The sequence below is a fragment of the Dama dama genome, chromosome 31 (genome assembly GCF_033118175.1).
Source record: "Dama dama isolate Ldn47 chromosome 31, ASM3311817v1, whole genome shotgun sequence".
NCBI lineage: Eukaryota > Metazoa > Chordata > Mammalia > Artiodactyla > Cervidae > Dama > Dama dama.
In genome coordinates this window covers 48,396,554-48,424,033 of record NC_083711.1, presented here as the reverse complement: position 1 = coordinate 48,424,033, position 27,480 = coordinate 48,396,554, and the positions used below count along the sequence as shown (strand labels likewise).

Here is a 27,480-nt window from a genome sequence, read left to right as displayed (position 1 = left end):
AAACCATTAGCCAGACTTATCAAGAAAAAAAGGAAGAAGAATTAAATCAACAAAATTAGGAATGAAAAAGGAAAGGTTACAACAGACAACACAAAGGATCATAAGAGACTACTATGAGCAACCATATGCCAATAAAATGCACAATCTGCAAGAAATGGACAGATTCTTAGAAATGTTTAATCTTCTGAGACTGAACCAGAAAGAAATAGAAACTATGAACAAACCAATTGCAAGAACTGAAATCCAAACTGCTATCAAAAATCTCCCCAAAACACAAAAGCCCAGGCCAGATGGCTTCACAGGTGAATTCTATCAAACATTTAGAGAAGAGCTAATCCCTATCCTTCTGGAACTCTTTCCAAAAATTCCAGAGGAAGTAACACTTCCAAATTCGTTCTACAGAGCCACCATCACCCTGATACCAAAACCAGACAATGACATCACAAAAAAAAAAAATTGCAGGCCAATATCCCTGATGAACACAGATGTAAAAATCCTCAACAAAATCCTAGCAAAGGAAATTCAACAATACATTAAAAAGATAATGCACCATGATCAAGTCAGGTTTATCCCCAGGGATGCAAGGATTTTTCAATATACACAAATCAATCAATGTGATACTCTATATTAACAAATTAAAAGATGAAAACTATGTTGATAATCTCAAGAGATGCAGAAAAAGCTTTCACCATAATTCATCACCCATTTGTGATAAAAGCTCTTCAAAAAATGGGCATAGAAGGAACCTACCTGTACATAATAAAGGCAATATACAACAAACCCACAGCAAACATTATTCTCCACAGTGAAAAACTGAAAGCATTCCTTCTAAGATCAAGAACTAGACAAGAGTGCCCACTCTCACCACTATTATTCAACACAGTTTTGGAAGTCCTAGCTATGGGAATCAGAGAAGAAAAAGAAATAAAAAAGGAACCCAGACTAGAAAAGAAGAAGTAAAATTCTCACTGCTTGCAGATGACATGATACTATACATGGAAAACCCTAAAGATATTATCACAAAATTACTAGAGTTAATCAGTGAATTCAGTAAAGTTGCAGGATATAAAATCAATACATAGAAATCATTTGCATTACTATACACTAGAAAGAGAAATTAAGTAATCAATCCCATTTACCATCACAACAAAAAGAATAAAATACCAAGGAATAAACCTATCTAAGGAGACAAAAGAGCTATATACAGAAAACTGTAAGGCACTGATGAAAGCAATCAAGGATGGCATAAACAGATGGAAAGATATTCTATGCTCTGAGATTGGAAGAATCAATACTGTGAAAATAACTATACTACCAAATGTAATCTACAGATTCAGTGTAATCCCCATCAAGTTACCAATGGCATTTTTCAAAGAACTAGAACAAAAAATTCACAATGGGTATAGAAACACAAAAGACCCTAAATAGCAAAGCAATCTTGAGAAAAAAAGAATGCAGCTGGAGGAATCAACCTCCCCAAATTCAGACAATACTACAAAGCTACAGTCATCAAGACAGTATGGTACTGGCACAAAATCAGAAATACAGACCAATGGAACAAGATAAAAAGCCCAGAGATAAACCCACACACCTATGGGCACCTTATCTTTGACAAAGGAGGCAAGAATTTGAATGGGGAAAAGAATCATTTCAATAAATGGTGCTAGGAGAATTGGAAAGCTATGTATAAAAGAATGAAACTAGAATACTTCCTAGCACCATACACAAAGATAAACTCTAAATGGATTAAAGACCTAAATGTAAGACCAGAAACTATAAAACTCTTAGAGGAAAACATAGACAGAATACTGTATGACATAAATCACAGCAAGATTCTCTACGACCCACCTCCCAGAGTAATGGAAATAAAAACAAAAATAAACAAGTGGGACTTAATTAAACTTAAACATTTTTGCACAGCAAAGGAAACTATAAACAGGTAGAAAGACAACCCTCAGAATGGGAGAAAATAATAGTAAATGAAACAACTGACAAAGGGTTAATTTCCAAAATATACAAGCAGCTCATAAAACTCAATACCAGAAAAACAAATAACCCAATCAGAAAGTGGGCAAAAAACCTAAACAGACATTTCCCCAAGGAAGACATACAGATGGCTAAAAAACATATGAAAAGATGCTCAACATCACTTAATAGTAGAGAAATGCAAATCAAAACTACAATAAGATATCACCTCATACTGGTCAGAATGACCATCATCAAAAAATCCATAAACAATAAATGCTGGAGAGAATGCAGAGAAAAGGAAACCCTCTTGCACTATTGGTGGGAATGTAAATTGATTACAGCTACTACGGAAGACAGTATGGAGATTCCTCAAAAAACTGGGAGTAGAACTACCATAGGACCCAATAATTCCACTATTAGAATGCTGGAGTGGGTTGCCATTTCCTCCTCCGGGGGATCTTTCCAACCCAGGGATCCAACCTATGCCTCCAGCAGATCCTGCACTGCAGGCAGATTCTTTACCACTGAGCCACCTGGGAAGCCCTAGGCATATACCCTGAGGAAACCAAAATTGAAAAAGGCACATGTATTCCAGTGTTCATTGTTACACTATATACAATAGTTAGGACATGGAAGCAACCTAGATGTCCATCGACAGATGCACGGATAAAGAAACTGTGATATATATACATACAATGGAATGTTAGTCAACTAGAAAAAGGAACACATCTCAGTCAGTTCTAATGAGGTGGATGAACCTAGAGCCTATTATACAGAGTGAAGTAAGTCATAAAGAGAAAAACAAATATTGCATATTAAAGCATATATATGGAATCTAGAAAGATGGTAGCAAGGAACCTATTTGCAGGGCAGCAGTGGAGATGCAGACATAAAGAGACTCATGAACACAGGCGGAGGGTAGAGAGGAAGGAGAAGGTGGGATGAAGGGAGAAAGTAACATGGAAGAATATACACTACCACATGTAAAATAGATACCTAATGGGAATTTGCTCTATGACTCAGGGAACTCAGACTGGGGCTCTGTAACAACCTAGAGGGGTGGAAAGGGCTCGGAGGGGGGAGGGAGGTTCAAGAGAAAGCGTACATAGTGTATACCTACGGCTGGCTCATCTTGATATACAGCAGAGGCCAACACAATATTGTGAAGCAACTATCCTTCAATTAAAAATAAATAAATTTATTTTTTAAAAATCTTGAAGAAGGACTTCTAGAGTGGCATGAAAATTTGATCTCCAATCCCCAAAATAATATTCACAGAAAACAGGAGGGGAAGAATACCACCTTCAGTTCAGTTCAGTTGCTCAGTTGTGTCCGACTCTTTGCGACCCCATGAATCGCAGCACACCAGGCCTCCCTGTCCATCACCAACTCCTGGGGTTTACCCAAACTCATGTCCATCGAGTCGGTGGTGCCATCCAGCCATCTCATCCTCTGTCGTCCCCTTCTCCTCCTGCCCTCAATCCCTCCCAGCATCAGGGTCTTTTCCAATGAGTCAACTCTTTGCATCAGGAGGCCAAAGTACTGGAGTTTCAGCTTCAGCATCAGTCCTTCCAATGAACACCCAGGACTGATCTCCTTTAGGATGGACTGGTTGGATCTCCTTGCAGTCCAAGGAACTCTCAAGAGTCTTCTCCAACACCATAGTTCAAAAGCATCAATTTTCCAGCACTCAGCTTTCTTCACAGTCCAACTCACATCCATACATGACAACTGGAAAAACCATAGCCTTGACCAGATGGACCTTTGTTGGCAAAGTAATGTCTCTGCTTTTTAATATGCTATCTAGGTTGGTCATAACTTTCCTTCCAAGGAGTGTCTTTTAATTTCATGGCTGCAATCACCATCTGCAGTGATTTTGGAGCCCACCTGAGCCTCTCCTGAATCCTGTGCAATTTCTGGGTAAATGAGGTCCTGGAGAAAGCACCAACAGAAGGGCAAGTGTGGGTTTTGGCAGAAGAGCATGAGAGTAGAGGGCAGAGATGAAAGTGGGAGATGGAAGCAGGACTGAAACAGAAGCAACTCAGAGGCGCTCCTGCCTGCTTCAAGGGTTTCCCATTGTCAAGCAGATTCTCATCTCAGGGAAAAATAAACTCCCATCTGAGAGACAATCAGAATGTAACTGCTTATCAGGGCACAGTACTTTGACCCACTCACTCAACCCTTTCTTACTCATTATCACTCAAGCAGAAATAAGTAAAAATAATGCCAAAAGCAGAAAGAGTAAGGACCTAACAGAAGCAGAAGAGATTAAGAAGAGGTGGCAAGAATACACAGAAGAATTGTACAAAAAAGGTCTTTATGACCTGGATAACCACGATGGTGTAGTCACTCAGCTAGAGCTGGATATCCTGGACTGTGAAGTCAAGAGGGCCTTAGGAAGAATTGTTACTAAGAAAGCTAGTAGAGATGACTGATTCCAGCTGAGTTATTTCAAATCCTAAAAGGATGCTGTTAAAGTGCTGCATTCAATATGTCACAAATTTGGAAAACTCAGAAATGGCCACAGGACTGTAAAATGTCAGTTTTCATTCCAATCCCAAAGAAGGGCAATGCCAAAGAAAGCTCAAATACCATAGAATTGTGCTCATTTCACATGCTAGCAAGGTTATGCTCAAAATCCTTCAAGCCAAGCTTTAGCAGTACATGAACTGAGAGTTTCCAGATGTACAAGCTGGGTTTCAAAGAGGCAGAGGAATCAGATATCAAACTGCCAACATTCACTGGATCATGCAGAAAGCAAGGGAATTCCAGAAAAACATCTACTTCTGCTTCATTGAGTACACTAAAGCCTTTGACTGTGTGGACAACAACAAACTGAAGAAAATTCTTCAAGAGATGAGAGTACCAGACCACCTTTCCTGTCTCCTGAGAAACCTGTGTGCAGGTCAAGAAGCAACAGTTAGAACTAGACATGGAACAACAGACAGGTTCAAAACTGGGAAAGGAGTATATCAAGGCTGTATATTGTCACCCTGCATGTTTAACTTAAATGCAGAGTACATCATGTGAAATGCTGAGCTGGATAAATCATAAGCTGGAATCATGATTGCTGGGAGAAATATCAACAGTCTCAAAGATGCAGACGATATTAGTCTAACGGCAGAAAGTGAAGAGGAATTAAAGAGCTCCTTGATGAGGGTGAAAGAGGAGAGTGAAAAAGCTGGCTTCAAACTCAACATTAGAAAAAGTAGCTGCTAATGTGAAAGGTTGCATATTATGCAAATTAAGAACAACAGAGCACTTCCAGTTGTGTGGCTTTCATGGGCATCTTTCCTTCAAGCAATGCTTTAGAAATTCAGATCACATTCCTGTTGGAGGCCATCTTCAACACATGGCCTCTATTCACCATAGAGGCAAAAGAGAGGTGGTAGGGAAGGCTTAACTGGTTCAAGCCAATCAGATGGCCCTATCTAAACACAAGACAAATAGAAAATACAGTTGTGTGATCTAAAAGAAAAAAAAAAAACTAAGATCATGGCATCTGGTCCCATTACTTCATGGCAAATAGAAGGGGGGAAAGTGGAAGCACTGGCAGATTTTCTTTTCTTTGTCTCCAAAATCAACACTGATGGTGACTGCAGCCGTACAATTAAAAGGCACTTGCTCCTTGGAAGGAAAGTTGTAACAAACCTAGACAGCATATTAAAAAGCAGAGACATCACTTTGCTGACAAAGGTCCTTACAGTCAAATTTATGGTTTTTCTAGTAGTCATGTATGGATGTTGGTCCTTAAAGAAGGCTGAGCACCAAGAATTGATGCTTTCAAATTGAGGTGCTGGAGAAGACTCTTAGGAGTCCTTTAGACTGCAAGGAGATCAAGCCAGTAAAACCTAAAGAAAACCAACCCTGAATATTCATTGGAAGGTCTGATGCTGAAGCTGAAGCTCCAATACGTCGGCCACCTGATGTGAAGAGTCGACTCACTGGAAAAGACCATGATGCTGGGAAAGACTGAAGGCAGGAGAAGGGGGACCACAGAGGACGAGATGGTAAGATAGCATCACCGACTCAATGGACAGGAACCAAACTCAATGGACAGAAAACTCCAGGACAGAGTGGAGGACAGAGGAGCCTGGTGTGTTGCAGTCCATGGCGTCACAAAGAGTCTGAACAATAACAATAGGCCAAAAAGCAAAACCAGTTACACCTACCACAATTAACAACCGTTGGACTGTGTCAAGCTCTTCTGTGCATTTCTCTCCAGAAACCACAATCTTTGTCCTTGACTACATCTTCCAAGGAGAAGGCAGTGGCACCCAACTCCAGTACTCTTGCCTGGAAAATCCCATGAACGGAGGAGCCTGGTAGGCTTTGGTCCATGGGCTCGCTAAGAGTTGGACACGGCTGAGCGACTTCACTTTCACTTTTTACTTTCATGCACTGGAGAAGGAAATGGCAACCCACTCCAGTATTCTTGCCTGGAGAATCCCAGGGACAGGAACAGGCTGAAGGTCCCAGACATGTGCAGGAAGACAGGAGATGGTCCTAAGCTCATCAAGTGAAGACAGAAAGCCTCACCCATGCTCCCCTCATCTCTTTCACTGGAAAACACCAGAGAGGAATGGATCCTTCTCTAATCAATGCTGATTGAAAGGAAATGAAAGTGATAGACTTTTTCTATCCACCATCTAACACTGCAGCTGCTGTTATTATTATCATTATTAAAAACTGCAAGGGAACTGTTTCTGCCACAAGAACCATCATAGAGACCATGAGAATACTGACCAGTATGCATACCTGTATTCCTGCTATAGTATACCCAATCCACAGTCCTGCCAACACTGGGAATAAAAATAAGGTTCTGGAAGACTTCTGATCAAGAGCCTCCTTTTCAGGTGAAAACATGATCTTAAGACCTCTGCTTTAAAAGACAAACTGACTTCCAATTTTTTCAAAGACTGACCCTTTAGTCCCAATCCTTCAAAGAAAGTAATATTTTCATCAAATGATAGTAGTGATATCTTGTCATTATCTTCAAGTAACAGCTTTCTTCCTTTCTTACAAACTGATCTGGGACACATCATTTTAAGAAACATACACTTTTCCACCATCCAAGAGACTTATAAGAAGAAAAGTCACCTATCTGCTCAGACAGAATGGGAGAGGATGGCAAGGTGCTTGGCACCAGCCAAACTGAAGAACACTTGTTTCTTCAAGTAGCAAAGCATTAAAGAAGAGATACCCAGAAGACAAGGTGTCAGACTAAACTTCCAGGCAGCGATGAATCAGCAAAACACACTTGGTGCTTGGTGAACAAATTAAAAATTATCTAATCTCAGAGGAGAAGAGACAGCCCAGGCTCGAAGTCTGGAGGTCAGTTATGGACCCCCAGAGCATTAAGCTCACGCATGACCCCAGAGTAATCTCTCTAGCCCAACCTCAAACTGCGAGGAGCAAAGTCAAGGTCTGACTCTTCAGCTTCAGTCTTCACACAACACTGGTACACTCCTGTTGGATTTCAGAGGCTTCTGGTTTTAGTCCCTGGCTGAACTCGCCCCTCACACCTGTCAGCGGATCTTGGACTCCCTGGTTTGGCCCGTACTGCTTTCTAAGGTGTTTAATTCCAAGTCACCCACCAGCCTTAGAGAATCAGACCCACGTCACCATCCATTCATTGCTCCAAGCTCCAATGCTTGGGGTAGATACAGGATGCACACTGACTGAGCTTACCTTCCCATAAGCCAGCACGGAAGCTGGAGTTACCAAACACAGGAAACATAGTTGAAAAACAATAATAGACATGAAAGAGGAACTGCTATCTCAGAAGCCAAGATAAATATCAACCCAGACCATGGTTTGGCAGAATAGGGCATGTTATGTACAAAATGTCATACTGAAGGACTCAACTGTTTGATTTCATAATGGTACAAAAATGAGTGTGGAAATAAACCTCTAGGTCAGTCAAGGACAGTGTATTTCATTTTAAACGCAACTGCTTTACTATTTTGGGGTGCCAGACATTGTGAATTTTGCCTTTTTGGGCACCTGATACTTTTTCATATTTCTAGATATTCTTGAGGTCTGTTCTGGGATGAGTAGGTGACCTGGGAGCAGTCTGATCCTCTCAGGTATCACTTTTTAATGATCTGAGAGGCATGTCGGGAGCAGTGATCAGTGTAGGGCTAACTATTCCCCATTACTGAGGCCAGACCTTCCTGACTGTTCTGCCCAATACTCGTGAATTATGAGTTTTCCAATCTGGTTGGAGGGAACAAGCAATATTCCCAGGATTCTGTGACTGCAGGGCACTGCTCTCCACCCTCTCCCTCATCTTTGCACCCCTCCCGCCACCCTCCAGCCTCCTGGAGTTGACTGACTTACTCTTGTGAACACGTGAGGGGCCTTCCCGCAAGTCTCCAGCGACCCCCCCTCTGTGCAACTCTCTTGGTTCTGGAGCTCAGTCCTGTGAACTCTGGCCACCTTGGTTCCCTGGGCTCTCAGCACCACCTCCTCAACTCAAGGAGTACGAGTTCCACCTGGGGCTCAGCCTGGACCCTCTCCCAGGGATCAGCTGGAGTGATCACCTCTTTGTAATTTCCTGGAGATCATTGCCCTCCCATTGCCTAATGACCAGTGTTTCAAAACCCATATACTGCTTCATATATTTTATCTGATATTTTTTACTATTTCAGGATAAGAATAAATCTGGCCCTGTTACTCTATCTTGAGCAAAAACAGAACTTCTTTCAAGTCCAGTCAACTTAGCACTCAACACCAATATTATTACACAGAAAAGATACCACTTTAACCTGAGTTTTTCAAAATGAGGATCTTGAGCCACCGACCCAAGAATCTCCTTGAATGTTTGATAAAAGACACATTTGTACTTCACATCCTCAGATCTACTGAATATACTTTTTTTTTTTTTTTGCCACTAAAGGGATTCCCAGGTGACTCAGTGATAAAGAATCTGCCTGCAAATGCAGAAGATGCAAGAGACACGGGTTCGATCCATGGGTTGGGAAGATCCCCTGGAGTAGGAAATGGCAACCCATTCCAATATTCTTGCTTGGAAAATTCCATAGACAGAGGAGCCTGGCGGGCTATAGTCCATGGGGTCACAAAGAGCTGGACACGACTGAGCATAAGCAGACACACACACACCAAAAAAATTGAGAATTGTTTTCATTACCATGCCAATTCATTAACAAAAGACAATAAAATCCTCTTCTGAGAGTTGGAAATCATTAGAATAGGTAATGGGTTTAAAAGGCAAGGAGAATACTGGAAGTCCAGCCTGAAATTGTATAACCTGTGTCTCTCCATGGCCACACGAGCAATGTTGGAGCTGCTTCCTTCTCATTCATTGCAAGAGTAGTGCTCCATTTGGAAACTGGAAAGCAATGGTGAGGTGGGGAAAGACTCGTGACTGTCTCCACACAGACAGCCTCTGGATGGGAAGCGCCCAGTCCAAAGCCAAAGCTTTTTCCCAGAAGGTGTGCTTCCTCTCAACTCACTGAGTAACTGTCAAGCTCTCCACCAGTGAATTCTCATCAACAATATCAACAATCTCACCATCAATCTTTTATTTTCTAATCTCAAGAGCAATTGGAATGACCCCTGTACCATCCTGACTCACACCAGCCCCATTTCTGGGGAAGGAAACAAACAGCCTAAAAGGCTTGTATAAGGTGTAAATACAAATACAAATACTTGGACATCATGAGGCCAAGTTTATCAGAGGAGAAGTAGGTTGCATTATTCGAGCAGTGTGTGAGTGTTAGTCACTCAGTCATGTCCAACTCTTTGAGACCCCATAGACTGTAGCCTGCCAGACTCCTCTGTCCATGGAAATCTCCAGGCAAAAATACTGGAGTGGGTTGCCATTCCCTTCTCCAAGGGATCTTCCCAACTCAAGGATCAAACCTTCATCTCCTAAATTGCAGGCAGATTCTTTACCATCTGAGCTACCAGGGAAGCCCTATTTGAGCAGAGTTGCTCACAGATCTTCTCTGGGACTTGGTATTGGCCATCTCGCTCATTTTGAAACTAGTGGCAAAGTTATTGCTACTGGAGAACATGAGAGAAGCACCAGTCCAAGCCTGAGCTTGTAGATGAAAGAACAAAACAAGTATCTCACACCTCAAATCATTATGTGTCCTCTACCTGGACCTACTTTTTATCCAAAGCCTGACTACATTTCATTAGCATTGGGAAAAGAGGGGGCAAGGTGGAGATGGGTGGATGAAGGTAGAGCCAGATTACCTTTCAGGCCATGGTGAATATCAAAAAGTGGCAACCAACAACAGGTGCTTCACTCCTGAGGATAATATTACACATGGCATAAAGCACTCAGACACTGCAAGGAGGTTATCCTGTGCTTAAATCCTGATTTCATCACTGTGTGACCTTGGAAGAGTTACTTAACTTCTCTGGGCCTCAGTTACCTTATCTCTAAAATAATAATAGCCTCTACCCCATAAGGCATCCATGAAGGTAAAACGAGAAGAACCCTGAGAAGAGCTGATACCTAATAAACAGTCACTCACTTAGCCATTAGTTGTTTGTGCATCTTTCTGTGAAGAAAGAGCTTTAAAGTGTGATCACGGTCATATAAACTCTCTCCTCCATAAAACACAACACAGTTCACGAAGCCCCATTACATACAGGACTTCGTGAATCCTCTCTTTTAGAAGTAGGGGGAGAAAGGCCTGATTTTCTGATGAGGGAAAGGAGGCTTGGTGTCCATATGGAGTTTTCCCACTTGCCCCAGGAGGATGACCTCATTCATCCTTACTGATTCATTCTTCTGCTCCCTGCAGTGGAAACAACTTGTCGGAAAAGTCACACAAGCAACAAGGAAAAAACCAGACCACCCTGCGCTCCCAGTCTGTCTTCCAGCCCTTGGCCCTTGGTGCATGCAAACTGAGGGCAGAGCAGGAGGAGGAGACGCGACACCAGAGATGGAGACGCTGCACTATCCGTTCTCCTTCCTGCTGGCTTAAAGGTAAAGAGCTTCTAGGTCCCTGACCCCAGTACCCACCATTCTTTCTCAACAAAACCTTCTCTCTCCTCCCTACTACTCCCTATTCCTCAGGCCTCTGTCCTCAAGGTTCAGCTACCACATGATTTTGGTATGAGCATTTTTCACGATTTTTCCTTCTGCATTAACATTTTTTAATGTTTCATTATTTATTTAATACACAGTGTCCCTAAATCTGTCCTAAATGTGCTCCTTACTACATGCCTCTCTCTCTGCTGGCTTTTCCCCTCTTCCTGTAACAGCTGTTGACAATCATTAGTCTTAATTATTTCTGGCTTACAGAGAGAGAAAGCGAGATTCAAATTATTAGAGAACAACTCTCTGATCTAAAGGAAGACTTTATATTTGAGTCTTCAAATATAAAGGACACATCAAAAGAAAACAAGTTGTTAAAAAAATTTTTTTAAGTCCATAACTAGACATATCAAAATGAAATTCAGAACTTTATACTTTGTTCATTTAAAGTGTGAGGGTAGTAATTTAATACAGGGCTACCTGGAAATGAGGGATGTCATTTGAATTTTATGCGAGTAGTTGCTGTTTAGTTGCTATGTCGTGTCCTACTCTTTTCGGACCCCATGGACTATAGCCCATCAGGCTTCTCTGTCCATGAGATTTTCAGGCAAGAATACTGGAGTGGGTTGTCATTTCCTTCTACAGGGGATCTTCCCCACTCAGGGACTGAACCCACATTTCCTGTGGCTTCTGCATTGGCAGGAGGATTCTTTACCACTAAGCCACAAGGGAAGTCCTCATGGGGTTAAAGCCTCAAGCCTAAAAATACCTTCACTAAATATTCTGAACAATATTTGACTAGATGTCTGGATACTGTAGCCCAGACGACACAAAAAATTAACTTTGCAGATGGAAATAACCCAAATGTCCATCAACATTTGTTTTGGATAAACAAAATGTGATATATACATAAAAAGAAAAATTATTAAGCTCTAAAAAGAAATCAAATTATGACACTGTAATCTGGGTGAACCTTGAAGTCATATGCTAAGTGAAATAAGCCAGTCATAAAAAGATAAATATTGTATAGTTTCACTTATATGAGATACCTAGAGTAGTCAGATGCAGGAGAAAGAATATAGAATGGTTGTTGCCAGAGGCTGAGACGACAGGGGAAGGTAATAGAGAGTAATTGTTTAATGAGGACAGAGTTTCGATTTGATGAAAAAGTTCTGGAGATGCACAGTGGTGATGGTTGCACAAAAATGTGAATGTACTTGACGTCACTGAACTATACACTTAGAAATGGTTACAAAGTCAAATTTTATGTTATGCTTTTTACCACAGTAAAAAATGAACTGCTTGTATGTATAGGCTTTGGTATGATGCAGACACCATGCTAAATGTTTTCTACTGATGTTCTCATTTAGTGGCTTTGATATCCCATTTTATAGGTAATAAAACCTCTAAGACAAAGAGACTTGCTCAAGGTACACTAGTAAGAAGCAGGTATCAGGTTGAAACCCTCAGTCTGACTCCAAAGTCTGCATGCTCAGTCAGTGTGCTAGACTGAAAAGAGTGACTACATTAAGTTAATAAGATAAAAAGAAAATTAAACTTTTTCAAGAAATATTTTAAATTGATTCACTATATTAAAAATTTTAAGATTGAATTCCCAAAATTCAAATCCAGACTGGGTATGACTAATAATAGGACACCTCAAATAGTCCTATGTTGACCTTCACCATGAGAAGTTCTTATACCAAAACCACAGTGTCTCTAGAAATAAGAAAAAAAAAACAAGGATTCACAAGTAATAGGAATAAAAAGTGTACCTGGCATCTGCCCCATTCTTCCACAAGCCTTGGAACATTTCATTGTTTCTCTGTTTTTTAAAATAAAACTACTGTGGTTCTATTTATATTTTTTAATTATATTCATGTTTAGATCTACACCCATGAGTAGACTCTTGGAGAAGGACTGGAAGGATACAGACCAGACTACTAACAAAATTACCTCTGGAAAAACTAGTAGAAAGGGAAGAAGGCAGGTAGATAAAGGGGAGATCATTACTTTTGATGCTTGTATACTCTGTTTCAGTTTTTTAAAGGCGACAATGATTGAGCTGATATTACTGAAAGTCTACCATAAGTCCAAGGTCTATGGAAGTTCTGTTTAATCAAGATGAAAAGACAGATGAATTTGTAATGAGCTCCATCTAAAACACAAGTAAAACATCTCCAGAGGAGATGGTTGAATGGCATCTGCTGCAGTCCATGGGGTAGCAAAGAGTGAGACACAACTTAGCAACTGAACAACAACAACGAAACATCACCTGTCTGCATGTGTGACACATCCATTCACAAGACTCATGTTGATATTCTGGCCACTCCTGGGAAATTATACCAACTCCACTCCTCCAAATGGTCCCTCCACCTCCAGTGATCCTCCTTCCATGGACTTCTTGACTACCGTTGTTATAAACAAAAAAAGCAGCTCTCATGTATTATACCCAAGGCAGCACAGACTAGTGGTTAAGGCTTGGGCTCTAGGGGATGCAAGAAGAGTAAAAAGCATCATCCAAGGGAAGAGGGGCCTTAGAGATCTCTTTACAATTGATGGCACAGAGAAGGCCATAACGGCTCAAAGTCTTGCCCAAGGTCACACAGGTGGTCCACGGCAGCATCAGGGCCAGACCTGGGTTCTCTCTGACACGTCTCAATGCTTCTCAAGGAAGAGACAGCAGAGATGTCCAAAGTGACTCTCCACTGAGGTGAATACTACAGGTTTCATCTTCTTCAACAATTGTACATCATAAGGTTATAAATATTACCATGTGAATGCTCAACTCTCTTAGCGGCAAGAAAAGGGGCTTTCCAGCACACACTGTGTGTGTAGGGGGTTGGGGATGGTGCAACAATCACAACCATGTCAAAGACTTTAGAGTGCAGCCTGCATCTGAAACGTAGCCTGAGTAATAATCCAGGGTGCCAAACCACTTCAGCAGGGCTCCAACACAGCCACCACAAGAGTGACTCCAAGGAACATGAAAAATGCCCACCAAGTCAAACAAAAGAGGAGGAGATAGGGAATCTACCTGAAAAAGAATTTAGAATAATGATAATAAAAATGATCCAAAATCTTGAAAACAAAATGGAGTTACAGATAAATAGCCTGGAAACAAAGATTGAAAAGATACAAGAAATGTTTAATAAAGACCTAGAAGAAATAAAAAAGACTCAATTAAAAATGAATAATGCAATAAATGAGATCAAAAACACTTTCGAGGGAACCAAGAGTAGAATAACGGAGGCAGAAGATAGGATAAGTGAGGTAGAAGATAAAATGGTGGAAATAAATGAAGAAGAGAGGAAAAAAGAAAAAAGGATCAAAAGAAATGAGGACAACCTCAGGGACCTCTAGGACAATGTGAAACGCCCCAACATTCGAATCATAGGAGTTGCAGAAGAAGAAGACAAAAAGAAAGGCCATGAGAAAATACTCGAGGAGATAATAGCTGAAAACTTCCCTAAAATGGGGAAGGAAATAGCCACCCAAGTCCAAGAAACCCAGAGAGTCCCAAACAGGATAAACCCAAGGCAAAACACCCCAAGACACATATTAATCAAATTAACAAAGATCAAACACAAAGAACAAATATTAAAAGCAGCAAGGGAAAAGCAACAAATAACACACACAGGGATTCCCATAAGGATAACAGCTGATCTATCAATAGAAACCCTCCAGGCCAGAAGGGAATGGCAGGACGTACTGAAAGTAATGAAAGAGAATAACCTACAACCTAGATTACTGTATCCAGCAAGGATCTCATTCAGATATGAAGGAGAATTCAAAAGCTTTACAGATAAGCAAAAGCTGAGAGAATTCAGCACCACCAAACCAGCTCTTCAACAAATGCTAAAGGATCTTCTCTAGACAGGAAATGCAGAAAGGTTGTATAAACGTGAACCCAAAACAACAAAGTAAATGGCAACGGGACCACACCTATCAATAATTACCCTAAATGTAAATGAGTTGAATGCCCCACCCAAAAGACAAAGATTGGCTGAATGGATACAAAAACAAGATCCCTATATATGCTGTCTACAAGAGACCCACCTCAAAACAAGAGACACATACAGACTAAAAGTGAAGGGCTGGAAAAAAATATTTCACGCAAACGGAGACCAAAAGAAAGCAGGAGTCGCAATACTCATATCAGATAAAATAGGCTTTCAAATAAAGGATGTGAAAAGAGACAAAGAAGGACACTACATAATGATCAAAGGATCAATCCAAGAAGAAGATATAACAATTATAAATATATATGCACCCAACATAGGAGCACCGCAATATGTGCGGCAAACACTAACGACTATGAAAGAGGAAATTAATAGTAACACAATAATAGTGGGAGACTTTAATACCCCACTCACAACTATGGATAGATCAACTAAACAGAAAATTAACAAGGAAACACAAACCTTAAATGACACAATGGACCAGCTAGACCTAATTGATATCTATAGGACATTTCACCCCAAAACAATCAACTTCACCTTTTTCTCAAGTGCACACGGAACCTTCTCCAGAATAGATCACACCCTGGGCCATAAATCTGGTCGTGGAAAATTCAAAAAAAACTGAAATCATTCCAGTCATCTTTTCTGACCACACTGCAGTAAGATTAGATCTCAATTACAGGAAAAAAATTGTTAAAAATGCAAACATATGGAGGCTACATAACACGCTTCTGAATAACCAACAAATCATAGAAGAAATCAAAAAAGAAATCAAAATATGTATAGAAATGAATGAAAATGAAAACACAACAACCCAAAACCTATGGGACACTGTAAAAGCAGTGCTAAGGGGAAGGTTCATAGCATTACAGGCTTACATCAAGAAACAAGAAAAAAAACAAATAAGTAACCTAACTCTACACCTAAAGCAATTAGAGAAGGAAGAAATGAAGAACCCCAGGGTTAGCAGAAGGAAAGAAATCTTAAAAATCAGGGCAGAAATAAATGCAATAGAAACTTAAGAGACCATAGCAAAAATCAACAAAGCTAAAAGCTGGTTTTTTGAAAAAATAAACAAAATTGACAAACCATTAGCAAGACTCACTAAGAAATAAAGAGAGAAGAACCAAATTAACAAAATTAGAAATGAAAATGGAGAGATCACAACAGACAACACTGAAATACAAAGGATCATAAGAGACTACTACCAGCAGCTCTATGCCAATAAAATGGACAACTTGGATGAAATGGACAAATTCTTAGAAAAGTATAACTTTCCAAAACTGAACCAGGAAGAAATAGAAGATCTTAACAGACCCATCACAAGCAAGGAAATCGAAACTGTAATCAAAAATCTTCCAGCAAACAAAAGCCCAGGACCAGATGGCTTCACAGCTGAATTCTACCAAAAATTTAGAGAAGAGCTAACACCTATCTTACTCAAACTCTTCCAGAAAATTGCAGATGAAGGTAAGCTTCCAAACTCATTCCATGAGGCCACCATCACCCTAATTCCAAAACCAGACAAAGATGCCACAAAAAAAGAAAACTACAGGCCAATATCACTGATGAACATAGATGCAAAAATCCTTAACAAAATGCTAGCAAACAGAATCCAACAACATATTAAAAAAATCATACACCACGACCAAGTGGGCTTTATCCCAGGAATGCAAGGATTCTTTAATATCCGCAAATCAATCAATGTAATACACCACATTAACAAATTGAAAGATAAAAACCATATGATTATCTCAATAGATGCAGAGAAAGCCTTTGACAAAATTCAACACTCATTTATGATTAAAACTCTCCAAAAAGCAGGAATAGAAGGAACATACCTCAACATAATAAAAGCTATATATGACAAACCCACAGCAAGCATCACCCTCAATGGTGAAAAATTGAAAGCATTTCCCCTGAAATCAGGAACAAGACAAGGGTGTCCACTCTCGCCACTACTATTCAACATAGTGTTGGAAGTTTTGGCCACAGCAATCAGAGCAGAAAAAGAAGTAAAAGGAGTCCAGATAGGAAAAGAAGAAGTGAAACTTTCACTGTTTGCAGATGACATGATCTTCTACATAGAAAACCCTAAAGACTCTACCAGAAAATTACTAGAGCTAATCAATGAATATAGTAAAGTTGCAGGATATAAAATTAACACACAGAAATCCCTTGCATTCCTATACACTAACAATGAAAAAACAGAAAGAGAAATTAAGGAAACAATACCATTCACCATTGCAACAAAAAGAATAAAATACTTAGGAGTATATCTACCTAAAGAAACAAAAGACCTATACATAGAAAACTATAAAACACTGATGAAAGAAATCAAAGAGGACACAAACAGATGGAGAAACATACCGTGTTCATGGATTGGAAGAATCAATATTGTCAAAATGGCTATTCTACCCAAAGCAGTCTATAGATTCAATGCAATCCCTATCAAGCTACCAACGGTATTTTTCACAGAACTAGACCAAAGAATTTCACAATTTGTATGGAAATACAAAAAACCTCGAATAGCCAAAGTAATCTTGAGAAAGAAGAATGGAACTGGAGGAATCAACCTGCCTGACTTCAGACTCTACTACAAAGCCACAGTCATCAAGACAGTATGGTACTGGCACAAAGACAGAAATATAGATCAATGGAACAGAATAGAAAGCCCAGAGATAAATCCACGAACCTATGGACACCTTATCTTTGACAAAGGAGGCAAGGATATACAATGGAAAAAAGACAACCTCTTTAACAAGTGGTGCTGGGAAAACTGGTCAACCACTTGTAAAAGAATGAAACTAGAACACTCGCTAACACCATACACAAAAATAAACTCAAAATGGATTAAAGATCTAAACGTAAGACCAGAAACTATAAAACTCCTAGAGGAGAACATAGGCAAAACACTCTCCGACATGAATCACAGCAGGATCCTCTATGACCCACCTCCCAGAATATTGGAAATAAAAGCAAAACTAAACAAATGGGACCTAATGAAACTTAAAAGCTTTTGCACTACAAAGGAAACTATAAGTAAGGTGAAAAGACAGCCCTCAGATTGGGAGAAAATAATAGGAAATGAAGAAACAGACAAAGGATTAATCTCAAAAATATACAAGCAACTCCTGCAGCTCAATTCCAGAAAAATAAATGACCCAATCAAAAAATGGGCCAAAGAACTAAACAGACATTTCTCCAAAGAAGACATACAGATGGCTAACAAACACATGAAAAGATGCTCAACATCACTCATTATTAGAGAAATGCAAATCAAAACCATAATGAGGTATCATTACACGCCAGTCAGGATGGCTGCTATCCAAAAGTCTACAAGCAATAAATGCTGGAGAGGGTGTGGAGAAAAGGGAACCCTCTTACACTGTTGGTGGGAATGCAAACTAGTACAGCCACTATGGAAAACAGTGTGGAGATTTCTTAAAAAACTGGAAATAGAACTGCCATATGACCCAGCAATCCCACTTCTGGGCATACACACTGAGGAAACCAGATCTGAAAGAGACACGTGCACCCCAATGTTCATCGCAGCACTGTTTATAATAGCCAGGACATGGAAGCGACCTAGATGCCCATCAGCAGATGAATGGATAAGGAAGCTGTGGTACATATACACCATGGAATATTACTCAGCCGTTAAAAAGAATTCATTTGAACCAGTCCTAATGAGATGGATGAAACTGGAGCCCCTTATACAGAGTGAAGTAAGCCAGAAAGATAAAGAACATTACAGCATACTAACACATATATATGGAATTTAGAAAGATGGTAACGATAACCCTATATGCAAAACAGAAAAAGAGACACAGAAATACAGAACAGACTTTTGAACTCTGTGGGAGAATGTGAGGGTGGGATATTTCAAAAGAACAGCATGTACACTATCTATGGTGAAACAGATCACCAGCCCAGGTGGGATGCATGAGACAAGTGCTCGGGCCTGGTGCACTGGGAAGACCCAGAGAAATCGGGTGGAGAGGGAGGTGGAAGGGGGGATCGGGATGGGGAATACGTGTAAATCTATGGCTGAATCATATCAATGTATGACAAAACCCACTGAAATGTTGTGAAGTAATTAGCCTCCAACTAATAAAAAAAAAAAAAGAAAGAAAAAAAAAAAAATTAAAAAAAAAAAAAAGAGTGACTCCAAGAGTGGGGCCCAGACTCACGGGGCAGTCCTTCAAGGCCCTGAAGGAGGTGGGCTGGGGGGGTCACTGAAGCAGTGGAACAGATGGGGAGGGTGTGCTGGGCAAGGGGTAGAAACGACTCCAGAGATGGATCATTCCAGAGACACCTCCAACTGTGCAACTGCCGCCAGTTCAGCTTGCCCCTTCCTACCAATCTTAGCTCCCAAGCCTCTCTTTCCCCACAGGCTCTCCCCACCACCCTCTCCTACCTCCCGCCCCCCTTTCCACCTTTCCATCTACTAACTTCTCATGAATTATCCCTATCACAACCCAATGTCCTCAGGATAGATTCACACTTTCTAGCCTCAATGCTTTTGTCCGTGCTTTCCCTTGCTCCTAGAATGCCTGCCACCTTCTGTTCTAGGATCCCTTTCCCCTCAACCAAAGTTGTTTGTCAAAATCTTTCCCAGAAATGCCAACCCTCCTATAAAACCATCCTATAATAAGTTCTCTTTCCCAGAACCTTCTGGATCTTTCTAAGGTGCTTCATAAATTCTACCTCACTCTCCTCTCCAGACTCTCTCTCCCTTACAGCCATACACAAGGCCCCATCAACAACTGGTCTGCACTGAGTAAACCCTAGGTGCTAGTGTGGAGGTCAGAACAAGTGGCTGGGAAAACAAGTGCAGCAGGGGAAGCTGAGGAGGGAGCCGGTGATAGGTAATATTATCTCCACATACAGAGGATGGAACTGAGGTAAGATGGGCTGAGTAACTTGCTCAAGATCAAACAGGAGGGCTTTGAATTGAACCAGGCCAGCTGGCTCTTTATGCTGACCCCTGCAACGCTGTTCCTTCTAAACCTCCGGCCCTGAAAACCACTTCAACTCTGCCACTCACAGTGTGCAACGCTTTTCTGAATCAAAAACGCAGTTGCAACTAAGGCGTCTACTGCCTTCTAAGTCAGAAATTAAAGATCAATTCTGGCCACACATGCCACAATAGTAAATAATATCTGATAAAGCCTCAAATCTAAAACATTGCTTAAACAGAGACAATTATAGATGCTTAAGATGCAATGAGCCTCAGGCCACTCACCTAGCTCAATATTTGCCAACATTTCCATTTCTAAATCCTGAAATAAATATCAGAATTATGTGGAAGCACAAAGATCTAACAACCACTCTGAATGTTATTTTGGTGTAATTATGGGATTAATACATAACATTGATGTTATTTACTGATGTGCATAGGGATATACATAGTGGTCTGTACATTATTGATGCCCATAGTGGTCTGTACATAGTGGTCATTATATAACATTATTGATGTACACAGTGGATATACATTATTGATGTACATGGTGGTACATAGTGTGATTAATATATAACATTATTGGTGTACATAGTGAATGTACAACATGTCTAAACACACATGTTTAATGCTTTTTTTAATGATCAAGGAAGAATTTGTGCGTACCACTATGGGCAGGAGAATATAGAAAAGACATTGAGCTTCATTCACATGTAAGTGAAACAGTAACTACCTATAACAATTCAGGATTTAAATAATTTAATATTAAACATCTTATTAAAGAAAGTAAAAGTTTCATTAGTTGTGAATAACCCAGATAACTTTTCAATCCTCTACCAAAACAGGGTATAGGGGACGGATAAAAATACCGGCTCTACAAATATATACACTGTTCTCACAGAAAGAAAACAGAAAAATAAAGTTATCGATAGTTCAACTTTGAAGTTAGAAGAGGCTTTTAACAGGAAAACAGTTAAATTTCTGTTCCCAGGAAATTTTTTAAAATAGCATACAGATGACCCCAAAACTAAATTAAAGTGTAACCAAAGAAGTAAAGGAAACGAAGTCTGTGCAGTTTTGTGGTAGCAAGCGGTACTCTCTCCCTGATGAAGAGAGGGCTAGTGAGAACAGGAAAAGACGCAGGGTAGAGATCACAGAGCGATAAATAGGATATCCAACACGTATCCAAAACTTACCCAACTCGGTCTTACTCAATACTAGTTTTCCCACTTTGCCAGTTTTAAATCAGACAGCGGCTGGGCTTTTGTTGCTGTTTCTGTCCTTTGGATCACAGAGCTCCAAGAACGTTAAACAAGTAGGATGGGACCTGGCTCCCTCTCGCATTAGAGGGGAAAAGTTTTAAACTTGGATTCCAGGTTGCTTCATTGGGAAAATGAATAATAATAAGTGGCTGCAAGGAGAGAACGTGGGAGACGTGCTCAGCCGACGTCGGCCCGAGAAGGGGCCGTACATTCGCAGCGCAGCTGTCCAGATGTGGCTCATCTGATTCCCCCGTGGGGCAGGAGTCTAGGCGGCCGCCGCCAGCAGAAGCTCCAGCTCATTGGTCTCCGGGGCTCCTCGCTTGCCGCCTATTGGCGAGTTAGCCCGCCACTCCCGCGGGCCTCAAGCCCCGCCCCCCGCCCGCCGGGCTCGCTCGCTGCATCCTCGAGAAGAACCTGGAAGTGGAGCGCGGGTGGTGATGTGGCACTCGGCGGCCGCTGCGGGCCCGGGAGGGGCCCGGCCCGAGAGGGGTCTTCCGCACCAGGGCTAGTCCCGGCCCCGGTTCCTTTTACTCCCACCCTTTCAGGTGGTTAGGCTGGTTTCTTTAAACAGTGTGATTTCAACCCGTTCTTGGGATGAAATTATAGGCGCGCCCCGCGCTGACTTAAATCCCCAACATTTCCGAGTGGAAGGGACTGGGGCTCCAAAATGCCCACGCCCCCAAAGGGCCTCAAACCACGTCTCGGAACTTCACTCTCCCCTCTTGATCCAGGGAGCAAAAAATGAAATTCAAGAGCCTTTTTCATGGGGACAGTATTCTTTTGTTGGAGGAAAAAAAAGTTAATGAACCCTTCACTGTGAAGTCCTCATTAACTAGAGAAGTTGTTCTTTCTACAGAAAAGCCCAGGGTTGATTATGGGAGAGATTTGGAAGACTTGGTTAGTTTCAGCTGGGTGACGGTAGTTGTAGGAAAATGAGAAATGTTGTTTTGTTCTGAGAGAATTTAAACAGGACAGCAAAACGATGCTTTGATCCCGGGAAAGCTGTTGAAAGATTGATTAGTTGGGGGGAGTGTCTGCAAACCAATCACCGTTACAATTTGAGGATGTTGCCAGAAATGTGAGCTCATTGAAACAGTTAAGATGGCAAGAGCTACACTCATTGAACTACACACCATGAACTCTGCCAGGTCTTCACTAAATTGCTTTACCTGCATTATCATGTTTGATTCTTACAACCACCCTATGAAGTAGACATTAAAGTTATATCCACTTTCAGATGAGGCTACCAAGACACAGACCAGGCAGTCTATCATAGCACACCACCAAGGTTTCCAACATGTGTTCACATCATGCGTACATAAAGTTTCAGGCCATTTGCCAGCAGCAGGTGGGTCAGAGTTTATTATTATGAGTGCCTCTGCCTTCTGATGTCCAAAGCTTTCACTTTGTAGATGATGTATTCTTGGTTGGTCTATTTGTTATCTATTGCTGTGTAACAGATTACCACAAATTTGGTAGCTTGAAACAACACACATTTACTCTTGCAGTTTTTAAAGGTCAAAAGGTGAGGCATGGCTTAACTGGATCCTCTGCTCAGCGTCTCACAAGTCTGCCCTCACAGTGTCTGTCAGGATACATCCTCAACTGGAGGTTCAAGGAGGGAAGAATCTGCTTCCAGGTTCTCTTGGGTTGTTGACAGGCTTCATTTCTTTGCGGCTGTAGCTCTGCATCCCCTGCTGCTTTCTAGACGTCAGCTAGCAGCTGCCCTTGCCTCCTAGAGACTAGTCTCAATCTCCTAGAGTTCCTGGATGCCAGGAGGTGGAGAGCCTGGGGTCCTCCTTAGGGTCTGTCTGCCACAATGGACTAGTCAGACACCTCAAGTCTTTATAGCCCTGATTTCCATGTTATCTCACCTCCGCAAGCCCTCCAAAAATTCAGGGCCCCATTCACCAAGGGAAAAAAATACATGAGTAGATTCACAATACTCAATCACTCTAGCAGTCAAGAAAACTCGTGAAGGAACCTTGGCCCTTGAAGTTCATCATGAGTTTGGCTTTCTGGAACATTTGTAATCTGATAATGGTGCACCTTTAATTCAAAAGTTATTCAACAATGGCCTGATAGTGAAGGTATAAGATCAACCTTCTATACTCATTACCATCAACAAGCATCTGATATTGTTGACCACTGACATGGCTTCCTCAAAAATCTACTAAAAAAAAAAAAGGACTTCCGAGGAGGAACATGTAGTAGATAACAATTTTCCCGGTTTCTCCTGCTAGTACAACCACAAACCCTAACTTTACATACAAACAAATATAAGAAGACTTTGAAGGATTGAAAGAAGGCAGAGACGGTTAGAATCTAGGGACCAAAGGAATGCCATGATCATGAGTTCCTTGATCCAGACTTGGACCCCAGCAAAAGGCTGCTGTCTTTTGTTTTTAGCCAAAGAACCAGGAAGGAGGAGCCTAGAAAGACAAGATAAGTTTAGACAATAATGGCTATTCTCTAGCCAAACACCCCAGACAAAATTGTGGCTTTCCCCACATCCACATCAGTAAAGGCCAGCTGGGTCCTAGACTTCCACCTTTAGCAGGCTATACTAAAGTAAAAACTAAGTGCTAGTTCTCTGAAAAGATCAATATAATGAAGAACTGGTAGCATGACTGACAAAAAAAAGTAAGGAGAGAAGACATCAATTATCAATGTCAGGAACAAAACCAGGGATCTCACTATAGACCTTGCAGACATCAGAAAAAAAATTAAGAAAACATTCCCAATGACTGTACACACGTAAAGTTTGACTTAAATAAAATGAACCAATTCCTTGAAAAACACAAATTCTCACAACTCACTCAATATGAAATAATTCAAATAGCTCTGTAACCAATTAAGGAAATTGAATTCATAATTCAAATACTCCCAAAGAAGAAATCTCCAGGCCCAGAAGTTTTCACTGAAGAACTCTACCAAATGTTTAAGGAAGAATTAACACCAAATCTACATAATGTCTTTTGGAAAATAGGAGAGAACCCATTCCAACTGACTTTGACAAGCCAGAATTTCTCTGATGCAAAACCAAAGAAACAAAGCATAAAAAAGAAAACAACAGACCAATCAATACCCCTAATGAATACAGATGCAAAAATATTAGCAAATATAACTAATCAATATATAAAAAATATTATATGCCATTAGCAAGTTGGGTTTTTTCCCCAGGGATGCAGGGCTTATCTAGTTAAAAAATCAACCAATATGATCCATGACATTCATAGACTAAAGAAAAATTACACAAGTATATCAGTTGATGCATGGATCACAACAAACTGTGAAAAATTCCTCAAGAGATGAAAATGCCAGACCATCTGACCTGCCTCCTGAGAAATCTGTATGCAGGTCAGGAAGCATCAGTTAGAACTGGACATGGAACAACAGACTGGTTCCAAATAGGGAAAGGAGTACGTCAAGGCTGTATATTGTCACCTTGCTTATTTAACTTATATGCAGAGTACATCATGAGAAACGCTGGGCTGGATGAAGCACAAGCTGGAATCAAGATTGCAGGAGAAATATCAATAACCTCAGATATGCAGATGACACCACCCTTATAGCAAGAAGTGAAGAGGAACTAAAGAGCCTCTTGATGAAAGTGAAAGAGGAGACTGAAAAAGCTGGCTTAAAACTCAGCATTCAGAAAACTAAGATCATGGCATTTGGTCCCATCACTTCATGGCAAATAGATGGGGAAACAATGGAAACAGTGACAGATCTGATTTTTGGGGGGCTCCAAAATCACTGCAGATGGTGACTGCAGCCATGAAATTAAAAGACACTTGCTCCTTGGAAGGAAAGTGATGACCAACCTAGACAGCATATTAAAAAGCAAGAGACATTACTTTGCCAGCAAAGGTCCATGTAGTCAAAGCTTTGGTTTTTCCAGTAGTCATGTATGGATGTGAGAGTTGGACTATAAAGAAAGCTAAGCACTGAAGAATTGATGCTTTTGAAGTGTGGTGTTGGAGAAGACTCTTGAGAATCCCTTGGACTTCAAGAAGATCCAACCAGTCCATCCTAAAGGTAATCAGTCCTGAATATTTGCTGGAAGGACTGATGCTGAAACTGAAACTCCAATACTTTGGCCACCTGATGCAAAAAACTGACTCACTGGAAAAAGACCCTGATGCTGGGAAAGATTGAGGGTGGAAGCTGAAGGAATGACAGAGGATGAGATGGTTGGATGGCATCACCGACTAAATGAGCATGAGTTTGAGTAAACTCTGGGAGTTGGTTATGGACAGGGAGGCCTGGCATGCTGCAGTCCATGGGGTTGCAAAGAGTCGGACATGACTGAGTAACTGAACTGAACTGATCAGTTGATGTAGAATAAGCACATTCAACAAAATTCAGCATAGAAAAATGCTCAGAAAAAATAGAAAAGGAGAAGAGAGCATGCACAAGAACACATACAAAAAACCCACAGCTAACATTATACTTGGCTTCCCAGGTGGCTCCATGGTAAAGTCTCTCCCTGTAATGCAGGAGGTGTGAGTTCAATCCCTGGGTCAGGAAGATCCCCTGGAGAAGGAAATGGCAACCCACTCCAGTGTTCTTTCTTGCCTGGAAAAATCCAATGGACAGAAGAGCATGGTAGGCTACAGTCCATGTAGTCTCAAAGAGTCGGCCACAACTGAGCACACTCAACATTATACTTAGTGTGGAAAACTAGATGCTTTTCTTACATACTTTGTGATTCTATTTATATAACATCCTGAAGTGACAAAATTATGGAAATGGAGAACAGAACAATGATTGCCTGGGGTTAGGGAGCCGGTGGGGTGGCAGGGGAATGAGTGTGACTATAAACGGGCAAAGCAGAAGATCCCTGTGGTGTTGGAAGAATTTTGCAGTTTGACTACATGCATGGGATGTTGTTGGGATATTGTACTATAATCATGAAAAATGTTACCACTAGAGGAAACTGGGTAAAGAGTACATGAAATCTTGGGACTTCCCTGGTGGGCTAGTAGCTAAGCTTCTGCGCTTCCAATGCAGGGGGCCTGGGTTTGATCTTTCATCAGGGAACTGGATATCCCATATGCTGAAGCTAAAGATCCCACATGCTGGAAAGAACAAACAAACAAACAAACAAAAAAAAGATCCCACATGCTGTAACTAAGACCAAGAGCAGCCAAATGAACAAACATTAAAAAAAAAAAAAAAATACTTGAGGTCTCTCTGTATTATTTCTTTCAGCAGTATATGCATCTATAATTATCTCAAAATAAAAATTTTAACTTAAAAAAAAGATTTCTGACTATCTCCCTCATCTCCTCCTGGTTTACAGAACTTAAGCAGTCTGGTCACCAGATACAGCTCTGTCCGGAAAGAGAGGATCTCCTATTAGCCACTTACTTTCTGGGTAATGTTTGGATGAAAGAAGTGGAGGGTTACACAGAAGTATTCTGAGAATTTGGAATTCTGGGTTGACTATTCTTGGGCATGATGTTGCATCCTTTCTTTTCACAGCACCACTAGGCCAGAGAGACTGGTGTACCTTCAAGGTGACAGCCTGGCCCAAAGGGGACCTAGGGGATTCAAACCTAATTCTAGTTCAGCCACCTGCATTCTCATACTAGATGACATGGTCCTAGCTCATAAGAATAATGGATGCTTGATTGTGTACACTGCCCATTGAGTTCTCCTCTAATAGCCCATGCATGCCCAGGTGAGAGACATAAGGATCTCCGTGAGTTTTAGAAAAACTGGGCTTGTCCCTCTTGCACCCTACTCACTAGATAAAAGATGTGGGTGTGAATAGGGTATGACTAGAAAAGAGGTGAGGTTATAGTTATTGAAACAGACCACTGATTTTGTAGTGGTTGAGGGAGAGCAACAACCCTGGTGCCGTAAAAAGGAACACCAGAAACCCTGGGGCAGATGGAGAAGGAGGGAACATTAATCACTCATCTTTCACAATTGCCCTGGAGACATTTTCCCCTGAGGAAAAGGCGTAGATGAAACCTCCCCCAAGCTGTTGTGATCATCTTATGTGACACTGTGAGTCTGTCATTCCCTGCCAGACAGCTCTGACCACAATTTGATACCCATTCTCCTTAGCCTTACCAAAAAGTCTCCTGGAAACAGCAAGAGATGACTCCAATTCCAATATTTCCCCCACAGAACACCTGTCAATACCTCTGAATGTTCCCTTCACTCTTATTCTCAGTCATTCATGGGGTGGAAAAGCTGCCACTCAGCAAAACAAATAGGCATGAACAAATAGGACAGATTGGACTGACTACTCTCAGGTAATCTTCTCAAAGAAGGATTAGCCTGAACCCT

General features: G+C 41.0%; 1 protein-coding gene across 2 annotated transcripts in view; it reads right to left on the bottom strand.

The window, feature by feature from the left end:
* Window positions 1–21,415, bottom strand: part of TMEM45A (transmembrane protein 45A) — a 111,645-nt gene extending 90,230 nt beyond the window's left edge. For both annotated transcript variants that reach the window (XM_061134070.1, XM_061134069.1), the window contains exon 1: window positions 21,109–21,415. The gene's annotated coding sequence lies outside the window, so the exon portion shown is untranslated. The remainder of the gene's footprint in view (window positions 1–21,108) is intronic.
* Between the last annotated feature and the right edge of the window lie 6,065 nt (window positions 21,416–27,480).